The 14,748-nt window shown below is 34.8% G+C and overlaps 1 long non-coding RNA gene across 2 annotated transcripts in view; it reads left to right on the top strand.

The window, feature by feature from the left end:
- The window catches only part of LOC113966810, a 35,978-nt gene extending 26,640 nt beyond the window's left edge, over positions 1–9,338 (top strand). For both annotated transcript variants that reach the window (XR_003533969.1, XR_003533968.1), the window contains 2 exons: positions 4,945–5,143; positions 5,968–9,338. This is a non-coding gene — a long non-coding RNA (uncharacterized LOC113966810). The remainder of the gene's footprint in view (positions 1–4,944; positions 5,144–5,967) is intronic.
- The last annotated feature ends 5,410 nt before the right edge of the window (positions 9,339–14,748 follow it).

Here is a 14,748-nt window from a genome sequence, read left to right as displayed (position 1 = left end):
AATTTCTAATAAGATATCATATTTATTTAATAAAGTCATGGTTATAACCCTATCTAGCATAGTATTAATATTTTACTATGTCTAATAGAACATGAAAAGTTCTGCAGTATTATTAAGAATTTCTTTATACAATTAATGTATAAAATTATTTTTAATTTTCAAATTACTTATGTATGATGCATGAATAGACTAACTTGTGTCACCAGGAATAAACATGAGACATGATTTTAATGACAAAATTTTAAAATCGTTACAAAAATTAGTTGGGAAATGCAACTTGTTTACTTCAGTCGCTGCTGGCAAATGTTTACTTGTTCAGAAACAACATGAATACCAACATATTACTTTTGATGATTTATTTCAAAAATATTTAGTCATTTCTGATGGCATTTCTCTGAAAGTAATAGACTCTGCAGCTGTTTCCTCTTAAGTTAAATACTAAATATTTACATTCCTTGATTCTCTCAAACTTATATTTTCACATACATAACAAATTAGCTTCAAGATATAGGCAGAATAAAAAATATGAAACTTGTTAATCAAAGATACCTGTCAGCCTTTGATAGGGGCACCCAGGTGGTCTTGTGATTACAAAGCAGAACTCAGAAGATATTTCAGATTGACTGCTCTTCCAGAGCTATCATATACTTATTCTGGTATATTCCTAGAAGACTGCCCTTCCTTCAGTGATGACAAAACCTGATACTGAATGTCATACAAAAATATAAGCGATTTCTGTAGCATATTTGACATACATTAAAACATTATGCAAAGCCATGCTACAATTTCAACTCTGTTCTGTGAAAAAAATAAAATCCAAGCCAATTAAATCTTTCACCAAGACGTCCAAGCATTGTGGAAAATTTCCAGATTACTAATTAGAGGAGAAAGATTTTCTTTTTCCCTTGGAGTTTATTGTTACAATACATTATTCTGTTTTTTCAACACAATTTTTACACATGCAAAGTTACTCAGTACAGTTGGATTTCTCTCTAACAAATACAGTGATACAGTCATGTTCATCAGGTATGGCGTGTAACAAGTCTTTTTTTTCCCGTTTTTTGCAGCTTGATAGAAGCAACATTATAATCAACTACATAAACGTATAATTATGTTCTATTATCTGCAATTCTGTTGTAGGGACCTTCTTACATCTTTCTTAACGTGAATAAATATTCATGTTAAAATACAATTAACAAAGAAAAAAATACTGCTTTAAGCATAACCTGTGTTCTGCTTTAAACATAATCTTTATTTTTTAACAAAAAAGAAAATATGTTTTTAAAAGTGCTTTTATTTTAGCTTTTAACTTAAAGACTTGTGTTTATATAAAGTAATTAAACATATCCAGATGTATTCTGACTTTTTCAATGGATACTGAGAAACTGTAAGGACCTTTCACTGACTAGAAGTCAAAGATATGAAGGTATCCCTGAGATATAAAAAAGCCTACAAGACACAAAAAAATGTAGGGAAAAAAATTCGATGTTTTCATAAATCCTATATCCTAAAAATCCCCTAGTTCAATTAACTTTTAACACCCCTAAATATTTTCCTCTGGAAGGAAAATAAATTTCAAGGATTAAAGATGAAGTGTACTGGTAAAAATATGTGTGGTATATGAATGGTAACCAGCCTTGAAAATAAAGTTACAGATTGAAGATTTAACAATCAGATTCTAAAACAGTTCTAGATCATGAATGTCTGTGAGATTTATACTTTTCAAATTATTAACTACTTAAATACAAACACCGACATTTCATTCTTTGATACAATCTCTAAGAATAATGACTGATATTAAAATTGTTGTACAAAAATGTCATGTAACTTCCTTAAAAAAAGGAAGACATTAAAACTAATGTCTTTCTAAACAAACAAGAACCCCAATAATATTTGAAAGATATACTGTGAAGCTAATTTTGTTGATAATACTTTGGTAAGGCTAAACTATTTATTTATCTAAACTGTGGAAGAAAAATCTCAGATATACCATTACAGAAAAAAAGACTAGTTACCAAGGGTCCAAGAAAAGACCAACTTTTCCAACCATATTCAACTTTCATGTATGAAAAACATTTAAGAGCACCTTTTTTAATTATACATTCCTCCCTACTGACACATGGGTCTGCCAAAGTGAAGCACACATAACAAAAGATTCACATAAATCTCACAGAAAGAATGGTAAATAAAAAAAGTGCTTTAGGACATATGTATTTTAACCATAGCCAGACCCTAAAGAAATCTTTCAGATCATAAACATCCATATCTTCATATTTCTTTGTACTTTTTTTCTACAACAAAAGAAATAGTACATTTTTTCCAAAGAGGTAGTTGGATGAAATATAAACAATTCTCAAGTGAGAGTCATATTCTGTTCCCTGGACATGTGAACTGTGCTTTTATTTATCTATCTTCAAACAAAATTTTGAACTATCCCACATGGTTTCTAACACATATCTACATAAACAATGGTTAGAGCTGTGAAAATAGCAAAGCTCAAAATAGATTTTACCTATTCCAACTATCTGAAGTTTAGGAATCCATTTGAAACTAGTTATGTAAAAAGCCCTTTTACAGCCAAGAAAACTATTTCTGAGAGACATTTGTTGTTCAGGATAAGTAGAAAAATTCTCTGTCTGAAGTTGCCATTTCTTCTCACCTAAAGGAAGATTTAGGCATTTCAATAACTCATTATTAAATTTTAGAATAGTTGTCAAAATTTTAGGTGAGATGAATAGTAGGCTTTGAATGTGGTGTCAAAAGGTTGATGTCTTTTTAAAAAAGACAAAGAAAAAAACCCGATCCTGAATTCATCTTCTCTCTGCTTCACAACAGAGTCTATCTGTGGAATGCTCATCCTTCACACAGATTTTTATTTTTTGAATATATTGCAGTATACCTAAAGTATATTGCATGTGACTCCAAAACTACCAAAATAAACTCATCTGCCACACCTTTGCATTGTAAAATGGCATCTGTTAATGTATTAACTCACTTGAAGAGATCGATCCTGGTAAACTTTCCTGGACTTAAAATGAGGGAATTACATTCTAGCATAGCATATTCCTACTAAAAATAAAATATTAAATATCTTCAGTTGTTTGGGGCCCACAAAATGAAGTTCATATTGAAGTACAAACCAGAAAAAGATGCTATCACACATGACAACTGCTGGCAATGGCACAGTGATACATTGCTTTACAGACTTTTTTAGTCTGACAATTTATTTCTGGATGAACACAAGGCATTTACCAGCCAGGTTCAGCTCACTAATTTCATATTCTTACAGGTCCATAGCAAACTTCAACTTGTGTAATATCTCATAATATCAAATGTCAACAATATAGCAGTACACTTTCTGAACAGAAAGTTTATATTTTTGTTGCTTTTCTGTTTCTTGAACTGGATAACCTTTTAGGTATTGTAACACATACTGCACTGTAAAATTACATATTGTAACACATAATTGTGTTATGTTTTGTTTAACATTTTAACTTAAATACAAGTGACACAAAAAGGCCATGGTATAGTTATTTATGTCTTCATTAGTAATGACGTATGTTTCAACATTTTTCTCATGAAACATGTTCTTCATTAACTATATTTTTTACATAAGAGGACGAACATCTGTTCTTTTCTCCTACAATATACATAGTTGCATGGCAACTGAGACATTACTGTCCCTCAGTAACTATGCTTGGTAATCTATTTAAAAATGATCTCATGCCAAAAATTGACTGAAACATTAGCCTGCTGTCACATACATTAGCTACTCTTGCGAAAGAATGTTATCTTCTTCCTGTTCTATTTTCCTGTTAACTTTACTGCTACGCAACTACACACACAGTCTAGAAAATTCTTCATTTTAATACAGCCTTCCTTCTAGAAACAGCCAGACTACCAGTTTAAATCTTAGAATAAAGAAAAAAAAAAGTTAGTTCTTTCTGGTTTTTTTCAGAAACAATGGATTAACAGATCTTACTTATAGTGCTACAGAAAATATTTTCCTACACATCTGAAAACACAGGGCACTTCAGCTAGTAATAGACCACAATCAGTGCATCAGCTGAATAGCATGAAGCCAAAAAGATTTCTGTTCTTTAAAACAAAAGCTATTTGCTATCTCTGTTAGGTTTTGGAGAGCACAACTTCTTAGCCCATCTTAGACAAGAGTTGTAACACTACTTACTCCATTCTGCAGACTGTGAAAATTTAGTTGCTCACAGTACTTTTATGCCATAAAGACCTATGTAGGCAGTGTCATGGTGCAGAATGGATGAATAATTAATCAAAACATTGAAGAAATGGGACATAACATTTTTTCAGCGGAGGGAGATAACAGTAGCATCTCATCAGAAGGATCTCTGAGGAAACTCATACAATGCAATATATTGCCAAAAGGGGTGAATAATAAAGTGACAAGTTTTGTTATTGATGTTAAGCTACTAAATCAAGATCAAGAGCAGAATTTCAAAAGTTCTAATACTTACAGATTAAATTAATTGTAAATAAATGTAAAATGCTGTACATTGGAAAATGTTACATATGACTGACAGCTCAGACAAAAACTTGGAACTATAATAGATAGATATAAAATGTTGGCTCACTACTCAAAAGCTATCAAATATAAGCAATTTAAAGCTAGAAACTTGAGAAAGAAAATGGAAAAAAAGGGGATTTGTGACACACTATGAATCCATGGTTCAGTAGTATCCTGATTACGGTGTGCAGTTACGGGTACTGATCCCCTCCATCTGAAAAAGGATTCAAAGGAATTTCTGAAGATATACAGAGAAAGGATTACAAGAGGGACTTGAAATGGTTTCTGTGCACTGAACAGTGGAAATGGAGGAACAGATGACTAAAGCAGATATGAAAGAGGTCTTCATGGTCATGAGGGACAGGGAAAAAAAGTAGAAATCCATTTTTCACTGTCTCTTACAGAAAAAGAATTAGGTGATATCAGATGAAACTAATGGATGGCAGTTACAAACAAAAGTCTTCAGATGATGGATAAGTAATCTGGAAAACAACCAAAGGGGACTGAAGGCAACAAATGCTTGCAAGGACTGAAAAAGTAATTTGATTTTTTCTCCAAGGATTTGTTTATTGAGGGCTACTAAACACAAGGATGCATACTCTGGTATGTATCAGACATGCTTACTCTGTTCTTATATTCTTGCTTTGACACATGTGTTTGACACATTTACTGTCATGAGCAAAACAGACTCAACTTGGGGAAAATTATTTTAATTTATTGCAAATTAAAAATAGAGTGAGACGGTGAGAAGCAAAGACAAAGCTAAAAGTCCTATCTGTACTTTTCTCCCCAGACTGAAAATTATATAAGACTCAATGATAATATTGAAATAACATTACTATATATTTATCAACTTGAGGATGGAGGGCCTTAAATCTCTGCTTTTGGTTTGTGGCTTTTGCAGAATAGAAGGGATAAAAGCAGAAATACTTTCTAATCTTTAGTTAGGAGAAGTAAAGAAATGCCAGTATGAAAAGACAACACACTGATATTAATTATGTGGCATTTAAAGAAAGCTTGACTTATTTCACAGTACAAGTACAAAGCTGAAAGGCCGATAGCAATTTTCAGTTGCTTGCAGTAGTATTCTCCAGTTACATTCTCACTGATACTACAGGAATAGAATGAAGGGGCCAGGAAACAAAAATATGCTTATTGAAAAGTGTATCTTGGCATACCATGCTGGTTTCAACAGGCTGGCAGGGCAACTATAGTCCCAAGTACTACAGAATACCATTTCAAAGTTATTAAGTGAGAGTTACTCTATCTTCCTCATTGATCTTTACATCTGCACAGTCACCTTCACAAGCAATGCCCTGGGCTTCCTCTTCACTGTCTCTCTTCCTATGTACCATGAAATGAACGGAGAAGAGGGAAGGGAAAAACAAGGCTGACACACTATACTGTTTTCTCCTTTGAAACCACAGAAGCTTCCATAGCCATGGACTTTACCAGTGCAGAGCACAACATCCATAGTTAGTCCTGTACTTCTAGTAAAATCAACTTAGATATGAGGTGCATGCTTCCATGCTGAAGAACTCTCTACCCGTCTTTTAAGCGCACATGGATTAATCTCATCAATTGCTCAGTCTGGATTTGATTGAACACTAACACATTTGTTCATCTGCTGGATGAGGAATCCTTTGACCGGGTTTTGACCTGAAATCTGAGGCAAATCTGTTTGTTTACTTATCTGAAGATGATTAATGTCATTATTGATTGCTGCAGTTTGTTTACTGTGGCTACAATGTCACAGGTTAATTCTACTTGCTGTGGTCTTAACACTGTATCTCCTAAATTATTGACTTTTGCGCATGCTACTCCTTCATGTTGTTTACTCACAGTAATAAACCTTCAACTTTGTTTAAAAATAAACAACACAGCACTGCTTAAGTGACTTAAATGTCACTCCAGGGGAAAAAGCTTGCAACTGCATCAAATCTTTACCCCAAATAATGTTACTTGCTGGTATCCTTAGTACCCTGTTTGCTTCAAAAGTTATAGTTTGCTTTATGACAAACAGTTACCTTTCATGATACTTACATGACTCTTGTAATAGAAAAGCCTAGTCAAGTTCTCCAAAGTTCTCAAAAAACCCTCTCCAACCTGATCAACAACTTCTGTTTTATTTGAGTGTTTCTTGATATTCATGATGACCCCATGGTAGGAAATTTTCTGCTCTGTAAGTATCCTGTTATAAAGCTTGTTACATTCAAGACCCATATTATGGGGGCAGGCAAACATACCTCTTGGAGCTGACATCACTAAGCTAAGACAATCCTGCCCTAAACAAAGCTGGATTCTGCACTTCTGTAAAATCCTATTTTTATTTCAATTAAAGTTGTAAAGGGTGAGGAAAAAGAAACATCAAAATTTACAATTAAATCCAGAGAACTGTGGGAACCTCCATCTCCACAATTAAATATCATCATTCAATAGTAGATCAACACTGTTTGATATTTGATCACCCAGTGCTTAATGTAAAAACTATAGAACTTTTTTAGGCCACAAAACTAAATAGTCCTTATTTTTAAATCATTCTTGAAGCAATAAATATTGACAGCCAATTAGGTACTTAAAACATTCAACAGTTCTAGTGTGAATATCACAAAATATTATAACCTTTTGATTTCAATACAACTGTGTTATCTTGAGATTTTTCAGACATTTTGTTTCTGTCCTTAAGGGAAACTAAGCATCTTACTGTACTTTTAGATAATATACGCAAGACTGATGCATATATGTCATGAACATCATTGCTTTTAAATGCCATTCTGATTTCTTTACATTCAGAAAAGGTGTCTCTACACATAACTTAATAAAATTATGTAAAGACTTCCGTGGTTTACATTGTCATATCAGTTCAAGAGTCACCACAATGAGTAGTTAATATAATGTATATATACAAATGCCTGCACTCAGAAAGAATCATATTAATGCAGAATTTCACTGGACACAGTAAAAAGCTGCAACACTGCAAAAAATTTATATGTAAATATTTTACCTAGCACATTGATTTGACAAACTGTCAGGAAAAGTCTCTGGTGGAGATATATTTAAAGTTACATTGAAAAGCAATTTAACTTAGACTATGACTTTTAAAAGTTTAAAAAATTAAGTAGGATTTTTTTTTCATGAAACATTTACATTCTAGTAAAAGATTTTACATTGAAACAAAACCGCAGAGTTCATTTTATGATTTGTCTTCTTGGCCTAAAAAAGTCAAAGGTCAGAAAAATTAGAACATTCACAGAAAGTATACAGTATGATCATCTGAGAATAGAGTAAGATTTATTTGAGCGCCAGGCACCTGTTTCTCATGGCAGCAGGCCTCTCCAGCAGCAGGCCCAAAGCCCCAGAGCTGGGCTGGATCACAGATGGTCTGGAGCACAGGCAGTCAAACAGAGGGCCCTCAACAATTCCTTATGGATCCTGACCACAAAGGAGCAAATATGGGTTGAATAAAGAGTTTCTATTCACAGACTCTTTATGCTGAGAAAGACAGTTTTCTGGTTTGTAGCAGCTTTCCCCTCAGTTTTCCTATTCGAAAAGCTGAATGTGATAGCAATCATTTTCAAAAAGTACCGAAGTTTTGAAGATGTACTGGAAAAAAATTAAGGAAAATTATTCAGCATATGGAGTTGTAGAACCAGTTTTTTAAGGATTCAAATGATTGTTTAAAAATCTGATTATATTCGACAGAGGCACTGAGAAGAAATGAGTTGATGCTGGCTATAAAGTGAATGACCAGTGTGTGAGGAAAAAAACCCACGTATGCCACTGTCCAAATGATATAAAGCAAATAATTTAATACACTGATTTTCTTTCAGAAGTATTTTTAAAGAAATGAAGTCATATCTACCACGTCTTCTGATTTAGAGGCAAAAGAGAAAGTTGTTGAATTCATACGGTAATTGATCAAGTAATATTCAGGGCACTGAGACCAGAAAAAGTAATATGACAGCTCTCCTTCAGGCCGCTATTTTACCTACCTCATTAGAAATCAATGCTAATTGTCTCAGAAAAATAATGTCCATAAATGTTGACTGTACTTGTTACTCAAATGGGAGAGTACCCTCACTCATTTTCCACATATGTATCATATCAGTTATTTTCTAAAAGCATATTTTCTTTCTAGAAAAGTCATCCACTTGGCTATACAAAAGTTAGAAACTTCAATTCTACCATATTAATCCAGCACTAGGGTGATTTCATTAGGTATTCCAATGTATTAGTATATACTATTCTAAAAAAAAATGTTTTTCTAATATTTTGCATACTTTCATGACCCCATTTGTCCAAAAATTTATTTAAGAAAAGGTCATGTCACCTGCCTGTCAAAGCTCTCATTTCTTCCAGTTTAAGTAGAGGTTTCAAATTTTGTTTTCCCTTTTTTAAAGTTCAAAACTTGTTATGAATTCTTATCTTCTCAAATGCCTTGAAATCCATTTAACAGTGCACCTGAACCTCTTGGCAGATTTCAGAAAGCAATTTTAGGTATGGGAATGAGAAAGTGAATAGTGTAGAGTAGGGAACATTGTACCCATAAAACCACATATCTTCTGCAGGGATTTATACTGCTGAACATTACTCACTCCTAGACAAAATTTTAGAGGAACAGAATAAAAGCAAATGCATCCTAAAATTCATCGATTGCAATTTTAATGATTTAAGACACAGCATAGTCACACCTGAAAGAAACAGCATTAGTATCCTCAACACCCAAGTTTTAACATCATATTTAAATAGCTGGTGTTTCCAGGGTAGTTTAGTCAGGCTATTGAGGGCACTACCAAGCGCTTCTGTCCCTGTTTGGCCTGTCCCAGGGCATCATTCTACTGCTGTCCATGACTCAGGCCCCATCTCATCTTGGACCTTAGAATATAGGCCCTTTTTTCATCCCTCTTGGGTCCAGCAGCTCTCTGGGGCCTCTCCTGGGTGGATGATGGCATGGCCTGGCAGCCAGGGCCTGTCCCATCCCCAAGCAGGAGCAGGGCAGCCAGGGGCACCAGGTCCCAGCCCTTGCATCGGGCACCTCCCTGGGGACAGAGACAGGCTGTGGGTGGGCCAGGACTTAGGCCAGCAGGTGGTCTTGCCTCAGCAGAGCCCATGGTCGGGCAGGGCAGGGCTGTGGGGACCTGGAGTCTGGCCCTGCTGCTTCAGGGTCACCTGGGAGGGGGCTCACAGCCCCAGGGAGCTGTCATGGGGCCCGGACCTGTGGGCAGGGTAAGGAGAGTCCGGGGGGCTGGGCAGGCACAGGGAAGGCTGGCAGTGCCCTCGCGGCCGTGACCTGTTCTGCAGTGAGCTGAGAAAGGTGCTTCTCCAGGAGCGGTTCGGAGAAGCAGTCCTTTAAGACTTTGAAATCCCCTCTGGAGTCAGTTCCTCCTTCAAGGAGTGAAGCAGATTGCTACAGAAGTTACTGTCTAAATTACGATGCAGCCAGGTGCTGAGCACAACGCCTGCTATTGCTGTCATGAATGACTTTTTACACATTTGGTCTATAGTTCAGTAAACTAAAATCTGCTGCCACTAGAGGGAAGCACAAGGCTCTATACTGCCCTAACAACTCAGGTGTCAGGACCTGCCTGTCTGTAATATTTTGTCATGTGTTAGTGTTATTTTAACTGGACTAATAAAAATTCTGTCTGTATTTTCATTAGACTGTTACCATGTTAATTTACTAACAATACATTGCTGGCTTCCCACGTCAGTTGGATCCCAGTTTTGTCCACAACAAGATTCTGAATTTATCAAATGCAATTGACTTTCTTGGGACATCTAATTTTTAAATTTAATGTAAAAACACTACTGAATCTGAGCATAAGTGAATGCAAAGGCTGACATCCAGCCAGCCTAACAGATTACCAAATGGCTTTCAACTTTAGACACCTCACATGGTAGTCATCTTAAAGTACCTGTCTAAATGCATATACAGTCAAGATTATTGTTTTTGTTAGGGATTAAAACAAAATAAAATTTTTAAACCATCTATCTGGCTTTTAGAAGTCTCCTGAATGCAATAAAATTAGCATTCATTAGAACTATCCTGAAAAATACTTAAGATATTCAGTCAGATAACATACTGAAAAACTGATGCTTTTTCTGGGTTCCATAATTCCTAATTCAGTGCAAGAGTTTTACTGCAATTCCTGTATGTTCACATTAACATACAAATATATAAATATTTCAGGAGTAAACAAGTAAAATCTTCAGCACCTTCCTCCTCCACTTGATAATTTACTTTGATAAGAAAGAAGCATACAACAATTGGTCAGACCTAGAGTGACACCTACAGTTCAGAAAGCTACACAAGAGAAGCAAAATTTACATCCACTCATCCAGCTTTAACTAGGAAACAGGGGCGTACTAATCATGAACTGATGCATGAATTTGAGATATGAAAAAGGAATGCATTTTACCACAAAGCATCCTGATCGCCAGGCAGCAACAGAAATACTTAGGCCCACCTGTCAACCCTTCTACTACTAGTTTCCCATCTCTACTATTTACAAAATAGTTCTATAAAGTTTTAATCCTGGAATAGGAAAGGAACATCAATCAAGTGCAGCTGTGAAATGATCAGGTCTGGAGAAAGAAGTCATCTGATGAAGCAACCTTTTTGGATAGAAATTAATAGGAAGGACAGCTTGAGCAGGGATGCAAAAGACTAGTACAATTATTGCGAGGCAACAAAACTTTACATCATCCCTATAGACAAAATTCCATCATATGGTGATTGTACAGTCTACAATACTTGCTTCAATGATGATAAACAGAACAAAGAATTTTAACCCCAAAGAACAAAGTTCTACTTTTTCCTTCTAAATGCACTGTACTACTTAAATGCTATTTTATGGGATAGATGTGTTTTCAACTCATCAAAGTAAGTGAACGCCAAGAAATTAAAAAATTTAGTAGACCAGAAAAGTCTGGAATTGGCTTTAATATTCGCTTTAATCACAGTAAACAAAATAATTCCACCCTATTGATCAGGTCAATGTTATCATTGGTTTATTAGTTCTGATGGTATTTCTGAAACTTCATATATGACATTTTAACTCTGAAGACTTCATCAATGGAATAAAACTTAGTCCTATTCAACAAATTAGTATGCCGACAGTCAGAAGAGCTGAAAAGTTCATTAGAATGGTCATTAGAAGACAAGATGTGCTGGTTGTAAAGCAATTTGTGACCTGTTTAGACACAATAATGAGTGATAGTTAATTTGGAAATGTGAGTTTATTATAAATTAACTAATTTTGAAATATGATTCAGAAATTATATTTTTTAATAATGTCAGGTTGTGAACAGTCAGTGCAGTACTTTACTTACAGGAGATTGAAAATCTCTTTCCATGTTGTTAGACCAGCTGTAGGAAAAATGACCAGGACCCATCAAAAGACTTCTGTAAGAAAAAAAATCAATAATTTTTCCTTTAAGAAGATTCTGTGGCTTGCTATTAGTGCTTTCAATTTCACTAGTCTTTAAGTATCTAGAAATGTAAAATTGTGATTTTTGTGTACCGATGATATTTTCTATGCACAAGGATTTTCATAAGGATATGAGGAGGAAGAAATAATTTTAAAAGGCACAAGAAAAGATAGGAGGAGCAACAGGGGAAATACCAAAATAAATAACACATTTGCAATAGACTTACTGTCTCTGTCAGAGAAGAACAGATGGTTTAAAAAGATTTAAATATTGTGGACATGACAGGTTTATTTTTACTGAACACAAGCCGAAGATAAAGCCAGTCTGAGTGAAGGTGAAATGAAAAAACTAATGCATGATAACTACTTTGTGTCATTTTAACAACTTAGCGTATAAATGTCTATGTGTCCTATCAGTCAGAACAGATACAGGGCTTATTCATTAACATGTGCTCCACTCTAAATTAGGAAGGTTGCAACAATTATCATCTTTAAAACCAACCAAAAACATCTGTATGGAAGAAAACATTTCTATATCTGCAATGATGATGGAGACAACGGGTACAAATTAAAATACGGAAAATTCTGTTTAAACATAAGAAAAAGCCTTTTAACGGTGAGTGTGATGAAACACTGTAATCGGTTGTCCTGTGAAGCTGCAGAGTCTCCATCCTAGGAGATACTCAGAACCCAACTAGACACAGTCCTGCACAACTAGATTTAGTTGATCCTATTTTTGGCAGAGGTCCCTTCCAACCTGACTCTATGACTTTGTGATACAAAGCATTTTTATTGGACGGGGTAATGTTTTAGTCAAATGAACACTTCCAAAAATTATTATGTGTGTTTAAGTGTGTAACCTTTACTTCTCGGATTTAGGAAGGGTACATGAAAAATAGTCCATCCAATAAACGAATTAACCAAATGTGCCTTCCAACAACTGCAATTTTAGAGTATGTTAATTTAGATGTTTTTCTGGATACCTAGATGTATTAAATGACTTTTTGAGCTATTTTTTTTAGTCCAGTTGGGGGTTCATGCTCCCAGAAGAGTGATGAGAACACCTAAATGATTTATTTTAATAGGATCTGTTTGGCACAGATATAAAAAGATATTTTTGATACATTGCTCAGTACTATTCCTGTAAGATACAGTCCCTGGGGTAAATAAGAAGTACTCCAGAGAAGCTGAAATACACTTTACATAGCTAAATGCTTGGAAATGGTATATTTCTATAGAAAGCACATGGATTGCAAATAACCCAAGATGTTTCCTATGTCTCTGCAGAGGAAATTCAGTTAAATAGATACTACTGAATTTAACATAAAATCATGTGGGACTAGGGCAGCTCTACATTTCAGTGGAGAAAAATAGCTACTGATAAAAAGCTACAGAGAAAACACACAGGAAAGCATTTAATGAAAAGTCTATGAAGAAAATTAATGATTTCTTTTCTGTGGGTTATTTTGTTGGCTTTGTTGTGTTTTTTTAATTTGTTTTTAGCTTAACATATTTAAAAAAAATTACAATTATGAGTTGTCTTGAAAGCTATCAAAACACATACTCATGATGATCAAAAATATTTTTCGGTTAGAATAAAACTACAAAATGTAGTTAACAATTTATTTGATTTATAGACATACATTACTTAGAGAAACAATTTTTCTAGTTCAAGTGAGGTAACTATATGAAGTCTCAGATTCTGCTGTATTATGAACAAGTAATGTCAGTTTTCCAGCAATTATAACTAATCTGTTTTGTTAATTTTTAGTGTGACAATGCATTCCCACAAATAATCATTTGCCTCTGAGAATTAATGATCATTAACACTGTAATTACATATTTCATTAACATTTATATTCCAGCGACACAGATAAGCACACATTTCCTACCCCTGTGTTATATATAAAGTACTTTTTAAGCCTTAGAAAAAAATAGTGTTGGATTATTTGTTTGTTTCTGGTACTATGTATTACCTTACATTTTTAAATCATAGTGAAAGACTGAAATATATGGCAGGCTGTCCACAGATGTTTTTTGAATCAGTCATGTCAAGCACTGAGCAGCAGTAAAACCTTTGGGGAAAAAAAAAGATACACAGTCATACTAAAGATTACAATTCTCTTCATAAATAAGACAGACAGCAAACTGGTGATTTATACTTTTCAGGAAGTTCTCCCACATTTTTTTGGTTCAGTGTAGAAAAGCAAGAAGAAAAGTGTCAACAGCAGCCAAAAATTGAACAGTTTGTGTTCCTACTAGAATCTGGATCAGGTACAAGAGCTTTATACCAGCTCTGGTTTTCTTGTGTACTGCAAAGTAAATGTTAAAAAAACTGTTAATATACCTTGCCTGGTCAGCCTGATAACTTTCTACTAAGAAATGAGTCATTCAATGTGATGAAAGCAGTAGAAGTTCATTATCTAGAGTTTAACAAGACTTTGATATAGTCCCCCATTGCTATTGGAGGGTCCTTACAGCCTGGGCCCACCTTTTTTAAAGCACCTTTTTCTCAGGTAGGTGTTCCACACTGGTTCCATTACTCACCACTCTGTCCATACTGTTAATCAGCCTCAAGCCAGCAGTATGGGAAAAGACAATTCTAATATTTGTCAGACCACAGAAGGAGTGGTCCAGTTTAGTACTCACCACACCGACAAGGACCTTAGCAAGCTACAGCAAATGCCTAACAGGCCCAGGTGAGCAGGCAGAAAGAACACGGAATACATAAGGAAAGTCTGCACAACTGACTTGAGTCACTCTGGAGAAGAAAGGCCA

This window comes from Neopelma chrysocephalum, unplaced genomic scaffold (genome assembly GCF_003984885.1).
Source record: "Neopelma chrysocephalum unplaced genomic scaffold, ASM398488v2 Primary Assembly neopelma1_22b, whole genome shotgun sequence".
Taxonomy (NCBI): domain Eukaryota; kingdom Metazoa; phylum Chordata; class Aves; order Passeriformes; family Pipridae; genus Neopelma; species Neopelma chrysocephalum.
Note: the sequence above shows the minus strand (reverse complement) of the source record. Positions and strands in the feature narration are given on the sequence as shown.